The 13,385-nt window shown below is 36.2% G+C and overlaps 2 long non-coding RNA genes across 2 annotated transcripts; one reads left to right on the top strand and one right to left on the bottom strand.

Moving 5' to 3' along the window:
• The first annotated feature begins 6,544 nt into the window (after nucleotides 1-6,544).
• LOC106090423 (uncharacterized) lies at nucleotides 6,545-7,493 on the top strand. The gene is made up of 2 exons (XR_001221825.2): nucleotides 6,545-7,216; nucleotides 7,290-7,493. It is a non-coding gene; the product is annotated as an uncharacterized LOC106090423 (long non-coding RNA).
• On the bottom strand, nucleotides 7,224-8,800 carry LOC131995921 (uncharacterized). Its single transcript, XR_009397690.1, has 2 exons — nucleotides 7,515-8,800; nucleotides 7,224-7,450 (listed from the first exon to the last, which is right to left on the bottom strand). It is a non-coding gene; the product is annotated as an uncharacterized LOC131995921 (long non-coding RNA).
• Between the last annotated feature and the right edge of the window lie 4,585 nt (nucleotides 8,801-13,385).

Here is a 13,385-nt window from a genome sequence, read left to right as displayed (position 1 = left end):
GGATGGACCCGATGGAGTTCTTCATCGGCAAGGACTGCCGCCTCAGTGTATAACACACTGCTACAACAACAAAAACCAGAAGAGGGGGGGCTAGGAGGCACCGGCTCTCGCACAAATACTGAGTGCCTATGAAGCTCGATATGACAAAGTGAGTTATTGGCGCCTTTGAATAACCAATGGCCACCCTGTTCCTGCAATCGGTCCGGACCGGAACGAGTTTGTTCACTTCACTCCAACTCCACTTTATTCAAAGCCTTCCCCCGAATTCCCACGTCGTGGGGGCACTATCATCTGACTAACCCTTGGTACAGGCATGCAGGTAGCCGCTTACCAACGAAGGGTCAAGAAGATCCTTGATTTACGCATCCAACAGTGTCTCAGGTGTCTTCAAGAGGACAGACTAATCGGCCTTAAGTCCTTGGGCCGACCCCATCCTCCGCCACGCAGTCTGCATAAAGCCAAGCAAAACACAAGCCATGAAAATCCACTCCAGAAGTCTCATGGCATTCGGTCTCGCTCTTTGCAGCATGGCAGGCGATATATCACCTCTTTGGGTTGACTTAAGGCTCAATTGATTATCCTCCCCTCAACAACGGACAGTGCCTCAGCACTTCTTTGTATCCGTATCATCAGCTTGCCTAGCCCGGTTTCCAACTGCTTCCTGTGGGCTTGGCTGATCTTACCGTACCAGCCTGCCGACCAACAGGCACCGTGCTTACTCCATCTATCTGAATGCATCAGCTTGACTAGTCTGGTTTTCACACTGTCCGCAAAGGCCAGCCTCTGACCCGAGTAGAATACGAATATGCAAAAATTGCATCCGGGAAGGTCCTACGGAGTCTTGAGAATTTTGAATATGGGTTCCAAATGAAAGGTATTAACGTGTAGATTACGAATTATGGAAGAAAATGTGATTAAATAGATTGAATAGCATCGCCATTTAAAACCATTTTGACATTTAGTCAAAACAAATGTTTTTTCCTGGCCGTGGGGGCAATACATGGTGCCTCTTTTGGGTAGTAAACCGAATTCCATCAGTTAATCCACCAATTCTTCACCATTATCGCCAACCCATCACGCCACAATGTCGTCGGGAACAATTTATGTCATTATTGCGTATAAAATTATGTCCGTGTCGATCAAAATCAGAAGTGAGAATTGAATGAACGGTGCGTGTAGTAGCTCAATTATTGTAATAGATATATAAAAAAAATGGTACTTGTTTGATCGTCAATCGTCAAAAAAAAAATTCTTCAAAAAATTTTCGATTTTCTTGAAATATTTTCTTTAGAGATCTTTTAGAGCTTAATTAATTTGCATATCTATCGTCCTCTACTCGTTAATACCTTTCATTTGACACCCATTTTGCCTGTGTTAACAGCGTTCAAAATTCCCAAGGCCAAGTAGGTCCTTCCCGGGTCCAATTATTAGAGGTATTTTTGCTTATTCATAATCTACTCCTTAATACCTTTCATTTGATAACCATATTGCCTAGGAGTAGGGGGGGTTCAAAATTCTAAAGACCCCCTAGGGCCTTCCCGGGTCCAATTTTTGGACATGTTTTCGTAATCGACTTCATAATATCTTTCATTTAATATCCATATTGTCTAGGTCGGACCACTTCCCCCAAAGGGGGGGTTTTGGCGCCTAGGGGGGTCCAGGGGCCTTTACCCCAAAAATGAACTTTAGATATGGGATCCTGGGTCAACCCACATCTACAAACCTAATTTCAGCGAAATCGGAGGTGCTACCAATAAAGTGCATTTTGACCATGTCGTAATTGTCATAAATTTCGCTTTAATGTAAATTAGTCGGATTAAGTTCTTAAGCCACCATAGCGCAGAGGTTAGCATGCCCGCCTATGATGCTGAACGCCTGGGGGGACCATCATGAAAAAAATTTTCAGCGATGGATTTTCCCCTCCTAATGCTGGCAACATTTGTGAGGTACTATGCCATGTAAAAACTTCTCTCCCAAGAGGTGTCGCACTACGGCACGCCGTTCGTTGAGCTTAAAACTTGAATCGGACTGCACTCATTGATATGTAAGAAGTTTGTCCCTGTTTCTTAGTGAAATGTTCATGGGCAAAATTTGCAAAAATTTGCATTTGCAAGTATTTAAGCCTTGCTCAAAACATGGGTTTGGGTCGTTATAACCGATTAACAAAACCTGTGTCTGCTTACCATTTCTCGTAGGCCTGTCTCTTAAAGCTTCTAACGGCAGTATAAAGTCTTTCAACTGTTTTGAACAGTTCCAAATTTGTAACATATTTTTTATTATTGTTTGCGATTAAGTCATTAACTTTATTCCTTATGGCCACAAGATCCTGTAGTACATTTTTAGGCCGTTTCTTACTAATTAATAACCCTCTATATTCGTCTATTATCTAATTGGATCAAAGGGGTTTCAATTAATTACTGTTCAAAAAACAAGAAAAAACGCTTCTCTTCTAAAATTATATTCATGTACTAAGTCATATTCATTACATGAAGAATATCGCCATATTCTTTATACACCTAGGCATCCTTATTCTATTTCGATGCATAGTAATCCCTCGTGTAATCTTTTATATCCGCAAAGACAAAAGTTGCCGTTGATAGACGACACAGCAAAATCATTTTCTAGAAATTTGGAAGTGTAATGTTTATGAAATAATATGCTAAATTTTAACATTGTCCTTGTAGACAGTGCTATTTCAGTTATTACTTTTGACCTTATTATTGGTGTCATTACCGAAACGAATAACACCAGTTTTGAGATAAAACTTAGAATAACACTGGCAAACAGATGCTACTTTGGACTTGACAGACGAGGATTATCTATACAAGACACTGATACTACTCGTGTTGTTATATGGGTACTTGTGAAAGCAGATGAGGCAGTGCTTGGAGTATTTGAGAGAAAGATTCTTTGTAAAAATGGACCAGTTTGCGTTAATGGAGATTATTGGCGACGTATGAACCACGAGCTGTACGACGACGATGGCATAGTTACACGCATCAAAATACAACGGCTGCGTTGGCTAGGTCATGTTGTCGGAATGGATGAAGAAGCTCCAGCAAAGAAGTCTTTTGAAGGCAAACACTACAAACCGGGAAGACCAAAATCCCGTTGGAAAGATCAAGTCATGGGAGACACCTCGAAACTTGGTGTCAGAGATTTTAAAATGAGCGCAGAAGATCGAGGCGCTTGGAACACTATCCTACGTTCGGCTAGTGGAACAAATGTTCTGTCATAGCCAATTAAAGGAAAGGAGGGATTACCTAGATCTTTCAGTTATCTGCATGTTGCAATTGTTTACGTTCACCTGTGTTTTCATATATTATTTGTGCAGGCACAAAGTTCTTAACCTTCCTTTCCATATTGTGGGCTCTGAGCATTTTCTCCTGTGCCGCCCTTAATTGCAATCTTCAGTCTGCCAGCATGTTTTTCGACCAGATAATAATCTGGCATGACGGACGCAATGACTGATACGTCTGTTCTAGCCAGCGACAGCAAAGCGGAGCACCTCTTCTGTTCTAGGTTGCGCCACATACTTTTGGAGTGTTCACAAGTACTCTTCTGGATATTTTTATCCGAATCAAGGTGATAGCATAGGAATTCTGTAAAATGAGGTGGTTTCTATTATGCTTCGGAAATAGTCGCTTTAATGTTTAATTGTTTTACAAGCGAGATTTTATAATCTTTATGGACCATGTTATGTGTTTCTGCAATAATGGCACATTGATCGTGTCTATTAGTAATACCTAATGGAATTTAATTTGTGAAAGAAAAATTATTATTATTATTTATTTATTTATTGTTTATTCATTCATTGAGATCTTCTGGGCTATAATTTATTGCTGTAACGAGATTGGCTTTCAAATATTCCTTAAAATTGGTTAATAAATTCGCAAATGTATTATATTCTATAATATTATGTGCCGTGTTTTCCCAAAGTTAAATACTCACTCATGTAGAGTAAAACTGTTTTTCGATATTTGTAATTGTTGTTTAAACTGATTCAAGAGTTTCCTTGTTTCCTCAATAAATAATAAATGTGTCTGTGCTTTAAGGCGAATGTTGCTTCTCGAAATCCTCTTCGTCCACACTTATTGATTCATTTGTCATGTTATGAATTTCTATTTTTAATAAAGCATCCGGAACTAAATTAGTTGATCCTAGCTTGAAGACTATCTTTGGAGAGAACTTTTCAATGAAAGCGTGCCAACGTTTCATTTTGGGATTAGGAATACGGATTGATATTGCAAGCGAAAACGATTGGTGGTCCGTATTGATTAGCCAGGTTGGTCACTCCATATATATAATTTCTAAGAGTTTTTAATGGCCAAACAATGTCATATCGTCGGTTTAAAGATATCTTGTTCCAAACGCTATTTCCGAGTTTTTTTTTTAGTTAGGGTCGGTTTATATGATATTAAGAGACGGTCTTTCAGAATCACTAAGAACATTTCACGTATCTTATTCGAGATTTTGGGGCTAAATATGGCCTGTTTAAAGCATTTTGCAAACTTCAAGTGCGTTTATCTCAAAATCAATAAAGTGACGTCTGGAACAAGATAGCATTACACCGACAATATAAATCTTTGTCATTCGTTGCGTAGTTACGTTCCATTTTATTTAACGTTCTAGAGATAAATGTAATGGGTTTCGGATCCTGAGGTAACACTGCCCAAATTGCTATGTGGGAAGAATCTGTATTCATAATAAATTTCTTGCTATCATCCGATTAAGTAAATAAGTAAGTTTTTCACATTTTGGAATAAAGTTATTTCATTCATTACGATTGTGTTCTTTTTAGTCATGTGTTTGGAAACTTTTCCGTTTTCACCAGAGGTAAGAACAATTAGTGGTTTAGCGATTTGTGTAAAATTCTTAACGAAATTCTTAAAATTCTTAGCCCGTCATCCTAAGAAAACTTTGCAATTCTCTTAAATTAATAGGAAATGGCTAATTCAAAAGTATTTATATAATTCTGCGATCAGTTAACCATATAACCCAAGAATTATATTTGCTTCTTGAGAATCATGACTTTTCTAGAGAAATTTTCATGTTGGCATTTCGAAGAGCATATTTAATTGTTCTCTGAATGTTGATGTAATGTTTCCGAAAAACCATAATGTCTTCCATTTAGATGTGACATATATTGGCAGTATAGTGGCAAAGGATATCGTCCATTGTCCGCTGGAAAATGTGAGGTGCATTTTTTTGCCCAAAAGGCAAACTCAAAAATTCGTATTTCCAGGATAATCAATGCTCGAAAAATGGCTATGAGAAAAGTAAAATACACCTTTTTATAGTTTTTTAAAATCAAATAACATTTTTATAAAATTTATAATTGATTCAAATTTAAAAAATGTTTTGTTTCACTGCTAGTCATAATGATCTTTTGCCAGAATTTCAATTTCAATTTCGAGTGAGGAGCAGTGTTGCCGTTTTTTGTAGTTTTTTTTTTCTCTTGGTAGGTAGGTAGGCAGGCCTCAATTTTTGGTAGGTTTTTCCAACCTATAAATACCAAGTTAATAACCGAACAAATTGCTGCGTAACTCAAAATTATTTCACTTCTTGTCGACGCTGCACAGAAAAAAATAACAGAGAAAATATCAGCAGCAAAGGCACATATGGTGGCTGGTTGGTTAAATGGTTTTTGGCCTTGCTTATGGATATATTGTTGTTGTTGTATGTTGGCTTACAATTAATGCCTTTCAGCAATAAATTTGTACTTTGGGTCGTTGAAATTCAAAATAAATTGTTGCATAAAAGTCAACAAATTTCGTCGTCGTTCTTTCGACAAAAGTTGTTGTTTTACAAATTAATTTTTTTCTGTGTGTGTATTCCTTAAGAGTGTTGAATAAAACCATACACTGCGTCTCACTGCTTCAAATTTAAAAAAAGGCGAAAGTTCTGATATTGACAGTAACTGGTACGAGTGTTAAGGGATCTCTACCAAATTTCGGTAAAAAATGCGGCTTTCGTGCGTTCAAAATTCACCTGTTCAATGGCTTCAATCGGAAAATGGGGCTATATATTCAGATCTGTTTCATACTCAGAGGTTGAAGGGTGTATGAAACTTACGGAACGGCGAAAATGGGTAGTAAAAGTGTATTTCTGGGAACAAATTCTTAAATCGGGAGGTCGGTTTATCCAAACTCGGCACAGTTGTTCATTGAAATCGGGGTAAAAATATATACGACTTTTATGAACTCAAGATTTCTTACCAGGAGATCGGTATAAATGGTGCTATATCAAGATATAGGCCATCTTTGAACTTTAGGCGATAGAGTGATTTCAATAAATGACGATCTACAATAGTATGTATACTTTGAATGTTCGAAAATTTGATGTGTAGCAAATGGAATAGCAAAATAGCCTATTCTTTGGTGGTGTACATAGAAACATATACCGCATTTTTGGCTTGTGGAACATTTGGTGGGTTTAGATCGGGTTTGGTAGGATTTTTCTTAAATTTTGGTAAGAAATACTTTTCTTGAGTGGCAACACTGGGGAGGAGTAGTTGAGCACAGGTATCCACACATACTCGAGGTAAAAATAAGTGTTTATGCGGACATTGTTAGTTGCACATCACCTGGCAATGGATAATTTCTTACCCAACGTAGATACTCTGCAGTAGGGGGTTTATGTGTGTGTTAAGACCAAGACTTACTCGCCAAAACTACGAAATATAATTTTCTTGTTGTAGTAACCTGTCGAAGTCTATATGGGAGGTAGCGATCCTCGTCAAGCTACTATAGGTGAATATACTCGTTCCGGTCCATAAACCGATCGCCGCGGGAACTTTATGGCCATTGGTTATTTAGAGGCGCCAATAATTCGCCTTGTCATATCGAGCATCATAGGCACTCAACATATAAGTGAGAGCTGGTTCCATCAGGCCTCACTGAGACTCTCCACCCGACACAACATGTGGAAACGGTAGCTCTCAGTTTAGCTTTTCATGATAACGATGAGCCCCACACAGAAAGGAGCTCATAGTTTCAGACTGTGTGGTGCTCACATTAGTGAACGCAATTGCCAGAAGGAAATATGTAGTGCACATTGCATTCGTTTTGTTAGATTGAACTATAAAACTTAGAGGGGGAGAACAATCGATAGTCGGCGCTATCGATAGTCGACGATAGTTATTTTACAACCATCGATAGTTGGCAATAGTAATGTCGATAGTCGGGCGATAGTCCCGTCCGCAATAAAATATGTGGTGTGTATTTAAAGCTTCAATTAAAATTCATATACGATAATAATGTTTTTTGATCCAATTTTTTTGGTTTAAGAATAAAATAATGTTCACATTTTCTTTCTTGAACCTGGTTCGCCTCTCCGAAACAATTTGCCCCCCCTTGCTAAATACTCCTTCGGACTCGACGGATGCTGCGGGGATGCACAAGTATTTTAAAATCAGCCTTTTGAGCAAGGGACAATCCGTTTGGTTCACCTGAAATATAATTCAATAAAAATATATGTTTCTTCAGTATTGAGTATTTATTGTTTTAGTTTACCTTAATCCATAAAGGAGGATCCATGTCTTGGGCAACTAAAGTTCTCTCCAGATATTGTCTTTTAATAATAATGGCATCTGATCGCACGTTTGCGTATTTGCTAATGGGTCTTTTTTTATGGACGTTTTTTGATTGTCTCTAGAAAGTTAAAATTTTTTCCTTGCAAAGTTTGAAGGTGTGGTGAAAGGTTTTCCACTTTGCGGTAGAGCCCATAGCCATGGGTACGATCAGCGAAAGAGTCACATATGTATTTTCCACGAGAAATCTTTTCATTTGCTTGTTGGAAAAATTATAATATTTTTTCTATATTTTTTAAGATATTGATTTCTTCAGCCGTAAAAGGCAGCGGTGCTTTAGTAGTTGATAATAGAACTGTAACGATGACATCATTTGTCATCATTAGGATTCTGGATCATTAGGTAGAAACCATCTGCTCCATCTTGGTACTTTGGTTGAAAAATCTGACTATGGCCTTACACTTTGTAACCAAAGCTTTTACTAAATCGTCTTTTTCGAATTTTAAACCAGCATGGAAGATTTCTAATTTTTAATATTTTGCATGCTTTCAGCATAGAGCTGGCAACAATACAAACGGTTTTGTTGAGCACATTTCAATGGTATAAAATGTCTTTCAAAGTGTCTGCAATATTTTGAGCCGTGTTGTTAGTTGTATTCAATAGTTTTCTTGCGGCTAATGACGCAGTTTTCAAATCATAATCGATGTCCACTAATCACAAGTGACAGATATATCAGAAATACCTTCTAGCATTATTGTTAATTTAGCTGAAGTTTCTTGAACAAATTAAGCATTAGCACATCTGTTAGGTGTGTTTTGCTTGGGAGCTTATATCTGGGATCCAATACCTGACAGTAGTTTACAAAACCGTCGTTTTCAACTATGTTATAAGGCTGCACATCCCGGGCAATCATTTTGTGTCATACAAAATGGCTCTTTTAAAGTAAGAAGCTACAGAATGCATCGACGATCTACAATTGTCAGTATCCGCCGAAATAGTTGGAGTGCTGGAATCTTGGACAAGCATTTCTAAGCCAGATTGGTATCTTTTCAAATGATCGTGCAAGTTTGAAGTATTTCCGCAAGTTTTTACTCTTTTCCGCAGTTAATGCACTTTGCAAATTTTTTGTCATCTGGCGTTTTAAAGTATTTCCATACTTGTGAGATTTTACCTTCTTTTTTTGTGTTCACCTCTCTGTCGTCAAATCTTTCTCCTAGTCCGTGCTGCTGCAATCGCATGCCTGCCTTTCAGCGCTCGACACACTGAGTGAGCTCCTACATATACCTTAAATTCAACACATAGTCAAAATACTTCATAACTACTTTGAAAGTAAACATAATACCTTTTGAATAAAGCGATCTATTTCTCTTTATAACATTTTTTCTTTATAGAACTTTTTTAATCAATTTTTTCACAGGAGCCACAAATTAACCCTAAAATTTAACTTGGTGATGGGAAAACCAAACTCAATAAAAACGGACGTTACGGGTATTTTTACCGTTGGAATAGAACTGTTCTTTATTGATAATTTTGATTTAACCTTAGCATTATGTTTAGATTTTATGATTGGCTTTGGATATGATATCTGTGTCTGTGTGCTAAATATGTTTATAGTGACACCTCGTAATATGACTATCTGATGAATGAGTGTCTCATGATTTGAAAAGAGATTTATTTATGTTATGAATATGATCATCGTATGATCATGGTGCAATATGAACATCTGATGAATGAGCTACGGGGAAGGGTATTTTTACTGCTACATTTACTTTATTTAATTTTACATATAAGTACAGTGATATAATGATTATAATAACAATTATTAATATTAAAATAGCATAACTAGTAACTTTTTGTTTAAATTAAATCTTAGTTCTGTTATATATTCGGTATTCTTAATGTGATTGACGACGACTCTTGCCTGTGATCCAAAGGACCTACGGGGAAGGGTATGTTTACCGCTACATTGACTTTATTTAATTTTGATTTGTATTTTATGTATAAGTACTGTGATATAAGGATTATAATAACTATTATTAATGTTAATATAGTATAATTAGTAACTTTCTGTTTTTCAATTTTCTATGATCATTAAATGATTTCCAGATAATTTTAGTGAATAATTGTTACTTGTATGGTTTATTATCTGGTATGTTTATTTTCGTGATGTTCTTAACGTAATGACATTCCATTTGTTTATAACTAAATAAATTGGAAACACATTCTTCTTCAATTTCTTAAGTTGAGTTAATTGTTGCATCCTTTTTCATTCTCAATGGTTTTGCAAACCTTGCATAACTCGGATTAAATTTCCTGTAATATCCTGTTAACCCTAGGAAACTTTGTATTTCTCTGATATTCCTTGGTATAGAGAAATAATTTATGCATTTTACCTTGTTCGGATTAGTACTAATTCCTTTTTCAGTCACAACATGTCCCAAAAACTCAGTTTCCTTTTTTAAACAATCTGATTTGGCCTTAAATTAAATTAGCTTCTTCCAAGGTTTTTAAAACTTTTCCCAAGTTTTTCATTTGTACTTGTAATGACGTTGAACAAATTAAAATGTCGTCCATAATATTACACATATCTTATTGATATGATCCCTAAGAACATTGTTCATCATTCGCAGAAAAGTTGCAGGAGCATTATTAAACCGACTGGCATTCTTATATTCAGGTCTACCTCAACCTGGTAAAATCCTTTCGTCAAGTCCAATGTCGTAAAGTAGTTAGCTCGACCCAACTTGTCTAGAATATCGTCAATTATGGGTATAGGATACCTATCATCTTCGGTAATAGCGTTAAGCTTCCTATAATCTTTTATGATCCTCCATTCCTTATTTCTTACCTTATCTTCCTTTTTGGGAACTATCCATATAGGTTAATTATATGGAGAAGAGTTGTGTTTTATAATGCCTTATTCCAGCATCTCGGATATCTTCCGATCTACTTCTTATATACGGCTCCTTTATCTCAATCTTGTGTTTTACCTCATTAGTGAAAGTCAGATCATCACCAGGATGATAAAAAGCATTTTCATACCTATTGATTAATTTTCTGAGTTCTAACTTCTCTTCGGTGTCTAAGTCATCCATTCGTAATTAATCCGTTATCCCTAATGCTTGAATGTGATGAAGTTCTGGTAAATTTTCGACTTCCGTTTCTTCCTTGGAATCTCCTTCTCGACCATTAATGGTTAACTGTTTCTTACGGTAGTCAATTATCGCATAATTTTCTTTTTACGTCTGATTTCCTAAAAATCCTACAAAGTATCCATGGAAATTAAAGATTGTATCTAATTTTAGTTTAATCTGTATTTTATATTTTCGAAAATGTGCATTACAATCAACTGTAATAACACAAGCTTCTGTCTTTATATGAATTGGTGAATATGTTTTTTTTTATAAATTGGGGTGGACAATGGTCCTCACTTAAAAAATTTTCGGTGGAACCGGTATCTATTAATAAGCTGGACTTTTTTGACCTTCCTCTAAGCAAAATATAGTGAAGTCTGGTGGCTTTCTCAAGGAACTAACCGAAAAATTTCCTGATTTCCTGACAGAAGTATCCTTCTGTCTGATCACACTTTAAATCCATTTGTCTACAAAACTGAGTGTATACGTTACTCTCCTGACTTAATTCGTTATCATAAGGATAACTTGTGTCTGATTAATAAAAACTTGCACTTTGATCTACGTCACTTTCTTGTTCTTTAATCATATTCACTGCGTCAATGATCATATCTTATTTTTCATCATAACCTAGTTTTCCGGGATTACCTTTCTTATTGTTATCCTTTTCCTGATAGTGGGTTTGTCGTCTAAGCTACTGGGATGCATCTACCGCCATTGGTTGTGGCATCTGTTGGAATCTTGGTTGCCTTTGTTGCTGTTGTTGTGAGTATCTTGGTTGTCTGTGTTGCCATTGTTGGGGTGAATTCTTCTGCCACTGAACGAATGTCCTGTATAATGGATATATATGTGATTATAGGCTTCTAATTTGCATTTTGTAGATTGTTGGTGTGAGGTTTGTCTTGTTTTTTTCATGATTCAAGAAGCCTGCTGAGCTTAGTTCGTGCAAAGCTAATTCCATGGTTGATGGTTTTAATGCACAACACACAGTCCTGATGTGCCCTAGAAGGTTGTTTACAAAGGTTTTTAAAGCCGTTTGAATATTACTATTCTCTTCGTCCATTCTGCTTTCGTGTCCACATCTTTGATTTAGTATTGCTAATTTATGCTGGATAACGCGCCTCCTCTACGCTTTCAATTTGTTGCATTTTAGTTATTCATTGCGTTTGATTGTTTTATATGGCTGAGTGATAAGACTTTGGTTTTGAAGCTGCTGCTTTAAGATTTTTCGACTTGATGACGAAGCTGTGGTCTTCAAGCTATGATAACGTGTGAGTGTGTATTGTAGTACACTGCCCGTAAAGAATTTACTTATATTTATTTACTAATTTCTTAAAATGTGTATGAAGCATGTTTTTGGATGTACAGTCTTTTTCACCCAACTATAAGAATACAGTTGAGTGATCCACTTATAATGTTTGGCACATGTTTGGCACATTCCTCATAATTGTTTATAGGAAATCGATTTGTTTATAAACAAATGCATTTATGTATAAGGGAAAATAACTTCCTATATGTAATATTTCCTTGTACTTCAAAGAGTGTGGTCAATTTTATAAAATAAAAAAAAGGAAATGTGACAGCAGTTAATACAAGGACGTTGATAGAAGGAATCGACTTCAATTAATGGAGCGATTTCGATTTCTCATCAATTGAGAAATCATCTTGAGGATGAAACACTCAACAAAGAAGAAATGGATGACTTGGCAGAACGACATCTTGATGGTATCGATTTACCTCAATGGGAAGGTTCCGATTTCACGCACTTTCCAAATCTTACTGAGGATGAAGCACTTAACAAAGAAGAAATGGAGGACTTCGCGTAAGGACAATGGGATGGTCTCGATGATTCCGATTTCATGCAATTGCGAAATCATCTCGAGGATGAAGAACCCAACAAAGAAAAAACGGAGAACATAGCTGAAGGACAGCTGGATGATTTTGGAACTGTTCCAATTTCTCGCAATTGCGAAACCATCCTGAGGATGAAGCTGTCAACGACGAAGAAAATTTGAATGAAAGTGGCACAAAGCCGATGGTATTTAGATGTATCAGAAGGAGAGCCGAATAGTCACGATTTCAATCAAAAGAACGATTCTGATTTCACACAATTAGAGGGAAGGGAGAACGTGGACAATAGGAATGCTTCTGAGGATGTGGAAATAACAGAAGGACAAAAAATTAATGGCTTCGAGAAATGGAACAAGATGAAGAGAAGGATGAAAGCATAGCAGAAATGATGAATAACTTGGAAGAAGTACAGGCGGATTTCAACGAATGGAATGCTTCCGATTTCTCGCAATTAAATCACGATGAGAACGTGGAAATTATAATCGATTCTGAGGAGGTCGAAGTCAACGAGGAACAAACGAGTGAAAACGCATCGATTATATCAGTGTAAATTTTAGTGAAATATAGATGATAGAAAACATTTTGAAATTATTTTTGATTTTGATAATGCGCTTAATTTAGTACCTATGGACTTTGCCATTTCTCAAATTATAACAAAATGTCAAAGAGAGCCTACAGTTACTACTGCTTGGTAGTTTATTTGTGGTTATCGAAAACTGTGACCAAATTCTTACAAATATGCTGCGCAATATATAAAAAGCATTAATAAAGAAAATAAAAAAAAAAACAAAATAAATAAAAACCAAAACTGATTTGAATATGTATATATTGAAGTATTCAATTTAAATTACAGATTCTTTAGTTTGGGCTAA

The sequence above is a fragment of the Stomoxys calcitrans genome, chromosome 3 (assembly GCF_963082655.1).
Source record: "Stomoxys calcitrans chromosome 3, idStoCalc2.1, whole genome shotgun sequence".
Taxonomy (NCBI): Eukaryota; Metazoa; Arthropoda; class Insecta; order Diptera; family Muscidae; genus Stomoxys; species Stomoxys calcitrans.
The sequence above is the reverse complement of the archived record's forward strand: the minus strand, read 5'-3'. Positions and strand labels throughout refer to the sequence as shown.